Source organism: Cervus elaphus, chromosome 32 (genome assembly GCF_910594005.1).
Source record: "Cervus elaphus chromosome 32, mCerEla1.1, whole genome shotgun sequence".
Lineage (NCBI taxonomy): Eukaryota > Metazoa > Chordata > Mammalia > Artiodactyla > Cervidae > Cervus > Cervus elaphus.
In genome coordinates, this window is record NC_057846.1 from 35047074 (window position 1) to 35062613 (window position 15540).

Consider the following 15540-nt stretch of genomic DNA (forward strand, 5'->3'; position numbering starts at 1 on the left):
ATAATACCGCTTCTTATGCCTACCTTCTCCTATTGGAGCATTTTACTTTGATTTCTGGTGTGTCTGCTCTTGCCTTTAGTCTTCTGCCCTGGGACATCTTCTGTCAGGGGTTCTAAACCTTATTGATACCATGTACTTCTGTGGCCAGCATTGGATTTGTGTTTTTACATGTATAAAACACCTTGGATATTTTGATGTATCCTAACTTAGTTCATACAAACATGACATATTGTTTTCCAGACATATTGTTTCCAGTTTAGTTTTTCCTCCAGTCTTTTCCATTGTCAATCCCATTGCTTAGGAAAACCAGAAATCATCTGTGACTCCTCCATTATTCTCACATACACGTCTTAACCTGTCCATTAGCTTGTCTTGGCTATTCTGCCTCCACTGTCTCAAACTTTTCACTTTCTCTTCTCTCCATTTGTCACCCTACCACCATCCTCCAGGAGGTACGTAATGGATGTTCAGTGAATAGATGAAGGTTTGGAGTGGGGAGATTAATAGCATAGATCTTGAGGGTGCTCTTCTAAGACTTTGGGAAAGACTGGAGCTAGGGTGAAGACAGCCTGAATTGGGAAGGAAGAGGACGAATATGAAAGATAGTTGTCCACAGTGGAAAATACGGGTGAAGAGTTGAAAGTTACCAGTGCTATTAGCGTGACCGAGGTTCCTTGAAGTTACCCCCAAAAGGTTTTTGTGTCTTTTTGTTAGCCTTTGGATTTGTGTTTCATGACATCCTTTGGAGACACTGAATCATATTATTTGCAGGGGGGTGGAACTTAGGGGTGAGAAGAGTGAACAAAACTGGTAGGAAGACTTTTTCCTAGATTCAGTTGACCACGAAACAGCTTTCTATAGCCGTTTCTCTCCCAGAGACTGGGAAAACAAAACAGGTTGGTAAGAATCAGTTTAATCATGTGGCAGCTAGAACAGCTCAGTCAGGGTCCCCTCCAGCAGCTCCTTCACTTTTGAACTGAGACAGGCTAGAGTCAACCAGCCAACTTCCTTAGTATTCTATATCATTCTGAGTTTCTAGTTTTTTTGTTTTTTTTTCCTTTTGTTTTGGCTGCCTCCACTCCCCATTTAAATGGGAATAATCCCTATCATCCTGTGTAAGCCAAACCCTAAATCACATAATGATTTCTCTCCTTGTGGTATTTGCCTTCCACGTCGCGGTGACTCCAGAGGACGCAAAGGCAGGCCGTGTTTCCACGGCTCCCAGAACCTTGCGTTCTCTAAGCCCTGGACATGTTGGTCTCCCCAAGGTGGGTATGGCGTTTTAAATAACTGACCGAAAAAGAAACAGAACTATGAGGAAAGGACAGTGTGCAAATCACTTTCCAAACGGACTTGTATTGAAAGTACTTCAAATCTGAGTCATGGAAAATAACAGTGATTAGGGTAATGCAGTACCATGCATTCACTGACAGTTAATCCTCTTATTAACTTCACTGTAATATTTTGCTCATTTGTCAGGTCGAAGGGATTGTTTGAGGATGTCGCAGTTCCCATCTCTTCCTCTGTTCCTCGGGGTAGTTGGGGAAAATAACCGTCAAAACAAAAAGAGGTCCAGACTGAAATGCATTGGATGCCGACTTTTCCCTTGAGATGGTGTGTTCGCCTCCTGTACTTCATCCATGCTTTGAGTTTGGATATCTGTTCTTTGAAGCCTCCTCATCTTGCCTTCCGAGGGTTTCCTTTTCACCTGAATGATCGTCCGTCAGGCAGAAGTCAGAGGGGTAGTTCAGCTGTGTGGTGCGTTGCAGGGCTAGATAGAGACAGAGCACCACTTGGGGCCCCATGAGCTGGAGCAGCCTGCAGAGCGTTTTGGGCAGAGAGCCAGAGTGGTGATTCCAGCTCCAGGAGGGGAAAAAAAAACCCAAAACACACACAAAACACAATGACTCTGAGACTGCAGCTCCCCCTCCCTTTGCGGGACTGATTCATACGGCAGCATTGACATTGAGTCTCAGGAGAACTGTTCTCTTGCTAGGCTGGCTAAAAATATCCAAATGCAGATTTATAATGACGGGAGCTGATAAATTTGCTGGGGAAATGCAAGCGGTGTCATTGTCGTGCTGGAGATCTGTTGTGATAAATTGATGAGGGGAAAGAAATTGCCAAACATGGCGTAGACCTCTGGTGCCTGTTCCCCTGACATGCTGAACGAAACGAGCATGTTTTCCTGGGCATCCCAGTGCCCCTTTTCAAACACAGTAGGAAGTGGAAGGCAGGAGAGGAAAAAAGGAATATAGAAAGCAGAGAGCATCTTTTTGATCAAAAGAATGACAGGACATAAAACCAAATCTTATCTCCTGTAAAATATTTTTGCTCTTTCTATTAAAAAAGGAACTCTTTTAAAATAATCTTTGGCCAAGATAAAAATTCACTTGAATAGCCGTGCATTTCAGGGGCAACATGTGGTTCAAGAAGGATCTATTAATTGGGGGGGGGGGTTCAATAAAAAACAGACTGTTGATGCATTTTGGGACTTCAGAATCAAAGCTTTTATTGCTGTCTCTTTTTAGTTGGTCAGTGGATTCTCAGAAGGAGAACTGCAGGGTGTCCCCTCCACACCACCTGGCATGAAATGATGTGACATGAGCTTCAGCTTTAATTTGCTCAACATCCCTTGAGCATCTAGCAGAAGTCAAGTCTCATGACTGGCATTTTCAAAAATGAGGGAGGCACCATGTACTAATAATGGGGCAGATGTACATGTAATGAACTCATTATAAATCAAATCATAAACATAATCATTGACACATGAGCAGTTACTATGAGAAATAAACAGAAGATAGGCTTCTGCTGAGGAAAGACCAGGAAGGCTTTGCAATGCAAGCAGCAGAATCTGTGCCTGAGATGATACAATGAACACCCACTTTGTAATAAGAGAGGAGTGTTTTTATCAGACTGAGAGGGTTATCTCTATCAGCATGGCACCAAGGTCAAAGTGAAAGTATTAGTCACTCAGTTGTGTCCAACTCTTTGTGACCCCCCGGACTGTAGCCCACCAGGCTCCTCTGTCCATGGGATTCTCCAGGCAAGAATAGTGGGGAGGGTTGCAATTTCCTTCTCCAGGGGATCTTCCCAACCCAGGGATCGAACCTGGTTCTCCCATATTACAGGCAGATTCTTTACCCTCTGAGACACCAGAGAAGCCTCTCCCCACTCTGAGGTAGGAAAAATACTACCTGCGTTGGGGACTTAACAAGATTATTTCAAGGGTTTAAATAAATTTCTTTCCTTGCTTGGTTTTTTAGCTTTGCCAAACAACTTGCAAACAACTGCTACATTTGCTATAATTATTTTAGATCATTAACTCTGAAAATTACTGTTTGTATTATTTCCTATCTTGGCCTTGTGCCCATTGTGAGCTGGCATTTGATAAACAGGTGGATGGTACTGGCCTGGAGGTTTGCCCTTGTCAAACACTTGACCCAGACCAAAAAAAAAAAGGTCATAGTTGCCTTCACAAGAGAAGCCTCATCGACTTAAGTCTCAGTAATGATGTTCTAATGATCTCATATGCTATGTTGTCATCTGTCGATTTATAAAGTCATGAAGCAAATGCAAATAGGATTGTCACTGTCTCCTTGAATGAAGAATAAAGAGTGGAATTTTAATTTTATGCAGCGTTTACTCAAGACAGCTTTATAGATTTGACAATGTTGAGGTCTTTCCTTCTCCTGGTCTTACTTAAACTCACTTTCCTCTAGATCAGGCAATAATTTGTAGGTTTTGATCTTCAATTTCAGTAGCAAGCAATCCCCTCAAATCCACAGAAAACAAAGAGTTTATATCTTACAATTCTATAGGATATGAATTATACAAATTTTTCATGTTGTTGTTAAAAAATAATGTAGCATAGACATGCATGTGGGAGTATGTAAAGGAAGTAGGAAGATGTGTGCCTTTTATTTTGAATGTATCACCAAGTGGATTAATGGATGGATAGGGTGATTATGTTATAAAGCAAGTATAGTACAGTGTTCACAGTAGAATTGAGATGTGGGAACATGGGTATGGATTATACATTTATTTTAACTGCATGGAATGTTTGAAATTTTTATATTATTGGGGGCAGATAAGATAGCAGAGACCAAAATTGGTAGAGGTGTTTGGATAAACATTAGGTGATACTGAAAATGAAGAGAAATTTTTCTGACTTGCTAAAATGAGGACATAAGTAAATAGCTCCATCTCTGAGCCAAAGATACAGTCTTTCTTCACCATTAGTGTATGAATCTGTCAGGTAAGAAAAAAAGGGCATTTTGGGGAAAGGCTAGCTCAGAAAGAGCTCAATCTTTTGTCCACTCAGCAATATATAAATGGATATTTTGGAGTTATTTTGCATTGTAAACTGCCTGAAGTCTTCACAGATAAGGCACTTTCTGCTTTCTGAGTCATTTCCACATATATTAAATACTTCATATACTCCAACCATGGTGCTTGGCATTGGGGCTTCTGAGAGGAAGTGCTTCAGAAAGGTTAATGTCAAGAAATAGAGAAAGATAGTAAGTAATGTGATAAAGTGAATGGAGGTCTTAAAGTGCTTTGAGTTGCTGCACTTAGGAACTCTGTGATCTTGGGGTCTTGGGCAGGTTACCTAACTTCTTTGTGCCTTGGTGTTTCACCTGTAAAATTTGGTAAATAAAAACTGTTAACCGATTGTCTGTTAAATAGCAAGACTTAATGAAGTATCACTAATATCTTTCACATAGAGAGGAAGAATAAGTGGCAAATCAAAAAATAAATTAACCCATCGATAGCCATAAGATTTGCTTGACAGAGACCCTTGGTGGTCCAGTTAAAGAATCTGCCTGCAGTGCCGGTAGTAGACCTGGGTTTGATCCCTGGGTCAGGAGGATCCCCTTGAAAAGGGAATGACTATTCCACTGCAGTATTCTTGGCTGAAGAATTCCATGGACAGAGGAGCCTGGTGGGCTACAGCCCATGGAGTCCCAAAGAGTCAGACACGACTGACCAGCTAACACTTTCACTTTTTCTGCAGTCATAAGATTTGCTTGACAGCTGCCTTTCTCTCTCCTCCTGCCCTGTGCCCCTATTGTGGTCCTAGTATAGTTCTAGCATCACTATCTTGGAGCTGGAACAGAGCTTGCCACAAATTTGGGACAGATTCTCCTCCTCACATTTAGAGATGAGGAGACTGAGATGGATTAAAAGAAGTGACATAGCTAGTCCATGGCAAGTGAGGAATACATAGGGTAATAAAGCTTCTACTGCAGAGAGAGGTAGAAGGAAAGACATTCCTTGGGAAATATGTTAGCATTTCTCAGGAAGTAAGAGAGAAAATACTTAGGTATATGCTCATGTGGTTAGAAGAGAATGTGGTTAGGGGTATCTAAATGCAGCGTGCTGCAGTCCATGGGGTTGCAAAGAGTTGCACATGACTGGGTGACTGAACAACAGCAAAGGTAATGCACTAGAAGATTCCCAAGAAGGACGTGTTGCAGAATGTTGCACCATACCGCTCCTGAGTTAAACTGTCTGAAGGGCTTGGTTGAATCTTGCCATGTGGGTGACTGCCCCATTAATTAAATTATTCTAATGACTTCTCTTTTTTTGTTGTTTAGTTGCTAAGTCATGTCCAGCTCTTTGTGACCTCATGGACTGTAACCCGCCAGGCTCCTCTGTCTATGGGGTTTCCCAGGCAAGAATACTGGAGTGGGTTGCCATTTCCTTCTCCAGGGGATCTTCCCAACCCAAAGACTGAACCTTCATCTCCTGCATTGCAGGTGAATAATTTACCACTGAGCCACTTAACTATAGATCAGTATCTATAATCTATACAATCTGTGTCTTTTAGGCCCACCTAGGTTTATGTGGAATTAGAAGCAGAAAAGATGGCTTCCCTCTTTTTGCAAATAGCATGAGTATTCTAGAAATGTCTCTCTATTTCTGTCTCTGTGTATCATGTTGGATCTGTGGGGGATAGAGATCCCCCTGACAAGAAAGAGGTGGCCTCTAGGGATTTGAAGATTCACAGCTGGGAACTAAGGTTCAAACACTCTGGGGGTTCTGGATATTGGAGTCAATGGCCTGTACTTTGAGCTCAAGAACTTTGATGGGACAGCTCAACTCAGAGGTAAGATGGTGGTTCTTCTATTAGGGGAGACTATTTCTTATCACAGAGGAGAGGGGAAAAGGGAATATGAGACACAGAGAGTGAGTAAGAGGAGAGAGAAAAGGAAAGGAGAAGACAGAAAATGAAAGGAAAAGATAGAAGGAAAAGATGAATAAAAACTGCTGATGGGATTTTTTAGCAGAAAAATTTGACTTAATGGGTCCTTGACACTATTAAGTTTTATAAAAATAAATGTCACAACATAAAGGGTTAAGCTGAATTAAGGTAAAATAAACTAGGTAAAGCTCAGTGAAAGAAAGAGGGTTTCCCTCAAGCAACAGTGCAGAGAAACATGTAAGGTTATTTATGGTATGCAATTCAGATCCTTCTGTACTTTATTTGAGAAACTGGTATAAATAGAAGAGTGAATACACAGGTCTAGAAAGCTTGCTAGAGCCTGCTTTCTAAGAGAGGACAGGAAAAAAAAAAAAGTCAGAGCCATGCTCTATTTGGGAACTTACTGCTGTTTGCTCTGTTGATCAGATTAAAAAGAACTATTGGTGAGCAAGTGAGGTCTTGTGAGAGATGGGGGCAGAAGCACAGCCTATGGAGTCATCTAGGCTGTCTGAGCTTTGGAGGGAATGGGAATCTCACAAGGAAGTCAGGGAGCCCTTGCAACTCTGGGAAGTAAATGATGCTCCCGTTGTTGCTGTTTTTTTCTCAGCCTCGACTAGTCAAGAAGCAGGCAGCTACTTAAAGAATGTCTTTAAAATCTCAACCCCGGACACATCTGTAGCTGCCTCCTGTACCATGCCCATCATTGCTGTAATTTTGAAAATGTGTGCATGTGTGCTCAATCGTGTCCAACTCTTTGCAACTTCATAGACTGGAGCCCGCCAGGCTCGCCTGTCCATGGGATTCTCCAGGCAAGAAGGCTGGAGTGGGTTGCCATTTCCTCCTCCAGGGAATCTTCCTGATCCAGGGATCGAACCAGGTCTCCTGCGTCTCCCACATTAGCCGGCAGATTCTTTACCACTAAGCTACCTGGGAAGCCTAATTATGAAAATCAAATTCCTTAATAACTGAATGAGCTGATAAAATGGACCATAGTTGTGGTTTGCCCAATGCAGCATTTTGAGAGAGAATCAATGCTGTCAATGGAATGCAAAGTGACTATGGAGACACCAGGTTACTTAATAACTGAATTGCTTAATAACAGAAGAAAGGGAAGAAGAAGCTGACTTTCCATGAGAATCTTCTGTATGGCAGGCACTGTGCTCTATGTGCATTAGTTAATTTAATCCTCACAACAGCCCTTCAAAGTAACATAGTGATAATGATGGTGATTCTTTTAAGCGAGAGAGCTGGGATTTGAACCCACATCTGTATGGCTTCGATTCCCTTTCTTTTTCTATTACCTACGCTGTGTGCCTTCTGGCTCATGACTGTTCAATTATTAGGAGGGTGAAAGATGTAAAATAAACTGACATTCAAACCAGCATACTTTGTTCTGCATTAAGTGCTGTGACGGAAACTATTGGCTAAAATGAGGTATGGAGAATAAGCATGAATTTTGATTGTTCAGTTCCCTGATGAGAACCAGGCAAACCATATTATTTGTACCACAGAGAAATGGAGGAAAAAAAAAAAAAAGAGAAATCTAGGTTGGGGGAATATTGGCTGCTGGGTATAAGGCAAATTTAGATGTTGAAAGAGATTGGGAGTTGCCAGATTTGTCAAATGCCAAGATGTTTTCTTGTGGGGAAAAAAAATTGTTGGGAACTCACAGTTAGAAAATTATGAATCTTACACGGGCCAATTGACATCCATAGTTTTTTTTTGTTTTTTGGCAGGTTTTGCAAGGGAGTCCCTGAGAGGAGGTGAAATGAGATCTAGAGGCAATTTTTAGTGCAAGACATACATACCCATGTGTTAACCTTCTGTCACATGCCCACCTTCTTGCCAGATCTTATGACTCAAAGATAAGAGTCAGCCAAATATGGTTCACAGGTCTTTCACTTCCCTAATTTGCCTTTTTTTTTTTTTTCTTAAAGTGGTTTTTATATCCCTAGTTAGTCTATTACCACCATACTCCACTCTACCCAACTTGTCTTAGAGCTTAGAGGCAAGAATATTGGGAGCAGGGACTTCCCTCATGGTCCAGTGGTTAAGATTTTACCTTCCAGTGCAAGGGCTGTGGGTTCGATCCCTGGTTGGGGAGCTAAGATTCCACATGCCTTGCGGCCAAAAAACCAAAACACAAAACAGAAGCAGTATTTTAACAGATTCAGTAAAGACTTTTAAAATGGTCCACATCAAAATAAAAAACTTAAAAAAGAATAGAAAGAATAGCCACTGAGCAATAGAAGAATAATTCAATAGTATGTGTAATTTATAACTATTATAAATAATGTTACTTATACAGTTTTTAAATTTATATAAGTTTTTGTATTTTGTTTAAATATACAAAATTCAATTTTCTGGTAGCCAGGTTTCAAAATGTAATGTATCGAGTTATCCTTTCAGTATATAATTAGCATACGTTATTAGTGACACTTCTACCATATTCTTTTTTTAAATTTATTTTTAATTGGAGGATAATTGCTTTACAATATCGTGTTGGTTTCTGCTGTACAACAGTGTGAACCAGCTATGTGTTTGCATATATCCTCTCCCTCTTGGGTCTCCTCCCACCCACCCCTCTCACCTCCCTAGGTCATCACAGAGCTCTGAGCTGAGCTCCCTGTGTTAGACAGAAGCTTCCCACTAGCCGTCTGTTTTACACGTGGTAGGGTATATGTGTCAGTCCTACTCTTCACAATCCAGTGTGAGTCTAGCACTTAAAGCACAGACCAGTTCAGCTAAGTCACATTTCAGTAGGCAAGAGACACATCTGATTAGCACTTTTGTTGGTCAGTGCGGGTCTACACCAGGGAAGTATGCACTCGCTGTTCATTGAACGCAGTCTATATTTTCCATTACCCCATCCATCTACCTGTAGAGGGGGCACACCGTTTCCATTCCATCAGAGAACCTGAGGGAATCTGGAGAGGAATGTGCGACTTGATGACCTCAGAGAGGACGTCTGCGTGGTGTTTAGTTGAAGGGAACTGCCTCCTCTTTTTGCCAGGAGGAATTACATCATTATCAGCTCTGTAAATATTACATCATTTACAACCTGTGTACCCAGCAATAGACACTATCTATCTATATCCCTAAGTACCTGTGGAATTGGCTCATATCCCAGAAGGCAATACACTGAAACTTCTGATTAAAGATAATAGGTAAATGAAATGAACATCCAATAAAAACCAGTTTGTGTTTTTAAACAGAACTAAAAGGCTAAAATTAGACAATGTAAGAGAGAATAGGAGTAAAGCTGTTCATGAAAGCAGTCAATTCAGTTGATATTTTGTTATTTTCCTGACTTTCTCTAACTTAAAGAAAAAAAAAATCTATGATACCCCCACATCCTGCCCAGGCACATGCATAAGAGAGCTCAGTTCTTCCCATTCCTTTTTCTTTCTCTGACTATTACACTTTAAAATGTATCAGTTGTTGGGCTACAGCTACAGAGAAGTGTACTTGGCGAAGGAGAGAGAAGCAGGTGTAGGATTTTAGGGATTCAACCTATGTAGTGAGAATGCTGTGCTACTGCCCTGAATGGACAGTCTTGTCTAGCAGGAAGCTTCTTAAGGCATTCTCTTGAGCCAAGTGTCTTGATGCAAGTCTGTGCAGGAGAGTGGCATGAGCCTTAGCTTTGGGAAAATATGCTTAACTGTTATATATGTGAAGTCTGTGAATGCTCTAGGACAGCCCCATGGAGAAGTTAGGAGAAGTTGATACAAAAATCCAGGTCATTTCCTGTGGACCCACGATATCATCAAGTTTTCCCTCTATAGCTCCTGGATGCATTTATCAAGATTCCTTTAGGAAACTAAACAGAATTAGAACTAGGCAGACTGTTCTCTGGGTTTGTTATTGTGGATGCTTAGTTCCCTGCAACAAAAATAAGGTGCGGAACAGTAGACTTCCTGTCTGGCAGCTGTGTTCAGACCCCACTTCTACACCTTAGCTGTTCTGTGACTTTAGGAAATCACTCAGTCTCTCTGAATCTTATTTTGTTTGTATCTGTTAGATGTAAACATCAGCTCTCAGCTTTCCTGTGAGGAGGAAATGAAGGCATTTATCTAATTTGTCTGGGACAGGGCCTGGTGAATACCGGTTGCTTAGTAAACACTGGCTGGTGCCTTTGCTTTTTATGCCTCTAAGAGCTTCTTGTTGCTTCTATGTTCCTGTGACCCTGTTTTTCGAGCAGTTCTGCAGCCTACAGACTGGATTTAATTTAACATTCTCTATCCTCTTCTTAATTTTGTATTAAATAGTATACAGTTAATCTGTTAGAAATAAAAAACTATCAGTCAGGGACTTCCCTAGAAGTCCAATGATTAAGACTCAATGCTTCCAGCACAGGGGGCACGGTTTTGATCCCTGGTCAGGGAACTAACATCCCACATACTGTGTGGTGCAGCCCACCCCCCCCCAAAAAAAAAAGCTGTCAGTCAAATTTCTAAAATGTCATTAAAACAAATACCTAGTAAGTACTTACTCTATTTCAGTGCCAGGCTCTGGAAACACAACAGTGAATTATTATAATAGCTATTGCCCTAAAGGAGTCTTCCATTAGTCTTGCCTGTGAATCAAAGTTACCAGGCAATGTCAAGTGAGCCTTGTGTTGCAGAGTTGGGAAGAGGTTCAGAATCCCAAGAGAACTCAGATTAGCCCCGGGCCTTGTGTTGATGGGTTAAAGAAGAACAGTGGGTACCATATTGAGTTGTAGTAATTTCATAGTTACAGTTAATCTAGGGCTTCCCTGGTAGCTCAGCTGGTAAAGAATCTGCCTGCAATGCGGGAGAACCTGGTTTGATTCCTGAGTCAGGAAGATCCCCTGGAGAAGGGACAGGCTACCCACTCCAGTATTCATGGGCTTCCCTAGTGGCTCAGACAGTAAGGAATCTGCCTGCAATGCAGGAGACCCAGGTTCAGTCCCTGGGTTGGGAAGATTCCCTGGAGGAGGGCGTGGCAACCCACTCCAGTATTCTTGCCTGGAGAATCCCATGCACAGAGGAACCCAGTGGGCTATAGTCCATGGGGCCGCAAAGAGTAGGACACAGCTGAGTGATTAAGCACATCACATAGTTAATCTGTGCAGCCGCATCCAGATAAATTCAAGATTATCTTTAAGCTTTTTGGAAATATTGAGAATAGCTTCCTGGCCCCAAGTGAGACTTTGAAAAAACCCAGGAGAGCAGAGATTCCAGTTGGGCAGCTCCCACTTTAGATTATGCATGATGCAGGTTTTTGGGAAGGGAGAATGACAATCAGATCTGCCTTAGAAACCAGTCTGCAGTTGCAGTGTTGCAAACTAATTCAGGTGAAAAATCATGTGAGATTTGAAATAAAGCATGACTGGGAATGAGGAGGAAGGTGTGGATTTGGCAGGATTACTGATGACAGGTTAGATGAGGATGTCACAGAGAAGAAATCTGTGCTGCCCTGATCCATTACCTCTTGCTGTCTACTATGAACACTTACGGGGGTTGTCGTGTGTTTATTCTGGGCTATTCTTTATGAAGTTGGGGTTCTTCTCTGACAGTTGCTGAAGCCATGGGAACAGATGAGTTCACCATGGGGACAATGAGTTCTCAAGAATGAGAAGAAGATTTAGAAGGAGACACTTGGGGATGTTACCATTTCTTCCAGTTTCTTTGAATTGCCCACAGCCTTGGGCCAGTTGTTGTTGGAAAGCTCTTCCCTCTAATAAAGTTTGATCATCAAACCTGGGAGCTTATTTTACTCTGCTCTTCTGAGTCATGTTAGACTTCAGAATAGTTAAGTTTATTTTCCCCAAATCTTGTATCTCTTGCGAACCTTCCTCAGTGATTTTGGTTTTTAGAGATTTACTTTTGGAAGCTCATTCATTGTCAAAGGAGGGATAATTTTAGAGTACTCTGTGTGTGTGCGCCAGCTCAGTCATGTCTGATTTTGCAACCCCATGAACTGTAGCCCACCAGGCTTCTCTCTTCATGGAATTCTCCAGGCAAGAATACTGGAGTGTATTGCCATTCCCTTCTCCAGGAGATCTTCCCAACCCAGGGATCAAACCCAGGTCTCCTGCATTGTAGGTGGGTTCTTTACCATATGAGTCATCAGGGAAGCCCCTCTAGGCAAGAGTGTATATCTAAAATCCCACATAGGCACTGTTACAGTGTGATTTAGTAAACTGTATAAGAGAATGGTGATTCTCTTCGCAGGCACTTAAATAATTTGTTTTACTTCAATTCCTACTTATTTGCCTTCAGTTTGCTTTAGCTATTTCTAGTTAGTAGGTTTGTAATGGTGTCTCTCAGTGCAATTTAGTGATGACTTCTGGTCCTTGAAAACATTTTTTTTCATAGTTTAAAGAAGCAAGACGAGATGGTTTGCGTTAAGAGGTTTGTGTGGGTTTAAATTAAAAGAAGCATCATTTACTCAGTAGCAAAGTCTAGTACATTTAAATTGGGTGAGACAGGCAGGCTTCATTCTGGAAATCACTGTAAATCAATGCATAGAGCATAAAACATCCATCCACTATTTTCTTGCTGCTCCTTTCTGAAGGGTTTGGAAGATTGAAAGAGAATCCAAATCATTGTAGGTAGAACATATTGGATCCTAGAAAAAAATTTAAAGAAATGTGTTTTTTGCATATTAATTCTTAAAACTTTACCCTCAATTTAAAGACATTTGTTTTTACATTATTAAGAAGACATTTTTCTTTACATTATTAAGAAGAAATGCATTTACTTAACTAAAAAATGAATTAAGGTGCTGCCCTTCATTTTAAAAATTTAAAGTAATCACTTATTTGAATCTTTACAAAAGTAGTATCTTGCTTATTTACAAAAAATAGTTTGTGTAATGTCAACTGAAACTGTGCAGCCTAAAATCTGAGAATTATGTTTTATTTGGAGCATTACTGAGGACTGTAGTCTGGGAAGGCAGCCTCTTAGCACTGAGAGACTGTTCCAAAGAAGTAAGGAAGGAGCGAGGATATATAGGAATTTTGTGTTGAAAACATGCAGTCAAGCATCAAAGGATTACTGCTAGTCACCCCGGAACAGACATCTCAATTGAATGATTTTAGTTCCTGTCTATGTGTGGGAAGATGCAAGAGTCTGGACTCATTGAAACTACTCCTTTGATACACATCTTAACTATCTAGGGCCAGTGTCCTGTTTTCCTCTATCCTGAATCCCCTCAGGGAGTACCATTACATGCTATAGTGGCTGCTGGTTTGTTGGCTTGATGGCAGGCAACGTTCTTTGTTTACTGAAATGGCAAGCAACGTGTTTTTTGTCCACAGTAGACTACAAGTAGTCTAAAAGAAAGAGGGTTCTATTACTTCTTCAGTATGGTAATGACCTCATCTTTTCAGCCCATGGAGTATGTAAATGTAAATTGATCAGAATATATCAGAAATACAAATGGATATATTCAGGGAATATGGGAAGCCATGGGGTGGCTCAGTGGTAAAGAATCCGCCTACAATGTAGATGACATGGGTGAAATCCCTGGGTCAGGAAGATCCCCTGGAGAGGGAAATGCAGACCCACTCCAATATTCTCCAGTCCACTATTCCAATATTCAAAATGCAGACCCACTCCAATACTGCAGTCCATGGGGTCACAAAAGAGTCCAACTGGACTGAACAACTAAACAACGACATATTCAGGGAATGCCATGGTTAGGAGCATGAGCTTAGAGTCTTGGCTCTTCCATTTACTAACAGTGTGACCTTGGGCAAGTTACTGACCTTTTTGAGCCTCCCTTTTCTTATCAGTTCAATGGCATCTGTAGAAGTACTTCCCTCTCAAAGCTTCAAGGAGCAGTACATGAGATTTTTATTCAGTTGCTAAGTTGTGTCCAATTCTTTGTGACCCCATGGACTGTGGTGTGCCAGGCCTCCCTGTCCTTCAGTGTCTCCCAGAATTTGCTCAAACTCATATCCGTTGATTCAGTGACACCATCCAACCGTCTCATCCTCTGTCACCCCCTTCTCCTCCTGCCTTCAATCTTTCCCAGCAGAGTGAGGGAGAGGCAGCGTGTGTTGGCTTCATTGGGAATATCTCTTACTCAGAGCAACATGAAGGATGCTTTTCTTGACAGTCAGGGAATATCCTTGCTCTTCCAACTGAGATTTGAATATGGTAAAGGAAATGAAACATAAAGGGAAAATTAGGAGCTCTGAGAGTCTAAGGTTTAAAAACAATTAAAAGAATGGTCTCTTTCACTTTCACTTGTGCAAATGGCCAAATCTTTTGAGAGGCACAGTAACCAATCTAGCACAAACATAACAATATATAAAGTTTGAAAAGTGCTGCAATTAAACTTATGAAGGAAATATATATAGCCCCACTAATATTATATCATGTTGAAATTTATTTTCATATCCTTTGTCCATCCCTCTTTCATTCCAGTGGGACGTTATAGAGGCATTGCTCAGAAGCACTCAACTTCAGCATGTATTTTTGGAATGTTTAAAAGAAAGTCCCAAAGCTGGTTACTGAGAGGTTTGGAAAGTCATGTTCATTTTCAGACCCCATAGGGATAGCTGTCAGAAAGGAAATAAATGACTTGTAATTTTCCAATAGTAATAGTTATGGGATTATCAAGGTTTAGTGAAGAACTCTTACTTTCTAACCTTGTAAATTATTCTCATTAGTTAATAAATTTTTTCTTTATCAAGAGGTGCTCAGCGATGGTTTGAAAAATCACTGAATGGGTAAAGTGGAGGGAATTGAAGCTTAGAATAAATGACCTTTAAGCAACCTTCTAACTGAAATTTCTATATTTTCAAGAATTATTTTCAGTGTCATTTATCGTCCAAATCTAATCCCTTGTCTGGGAAACCAATTCGGATTAAAGGAAATTTCAAAAATACTCAAGCAATCAATATCTAATTCATTTAAGTCCTGTTTCTTCCCAGGCCTGCTGGGTATAAGCCTGGCATTGCTGCCATTTCTCTTACATTCAAGCACTTTGGGAAAGGTGCCATCTTTTTAGATCTATTTTCTCCCTGCAGCTTGGAAGCTGTGTCTATATAAAAAGAGGTGACATACTAGGCCCAGCGTATTAAAACCTTTTCTGAGGGAATCAATATCTCTTTGGGAAGTTTCATTTATATTTAAAGGGGAAAGGAGACAAGAGTATAAATGGACATAACATATCATGTAGACAGTGAAGGATGAAGAAAATGATTGGGAAGTGACTACTTGTTCCCAAGCATCTTATTAGTTGGCTTGGAGAGATGTTTTAGATCTCCAACTGAATCCATTCTCTGTTTCCCTACATGAAGAAAAAAATTCTGCAATGTGTTTTTCTGATGTTGGTTGTAGTTGTCTATCATTGAT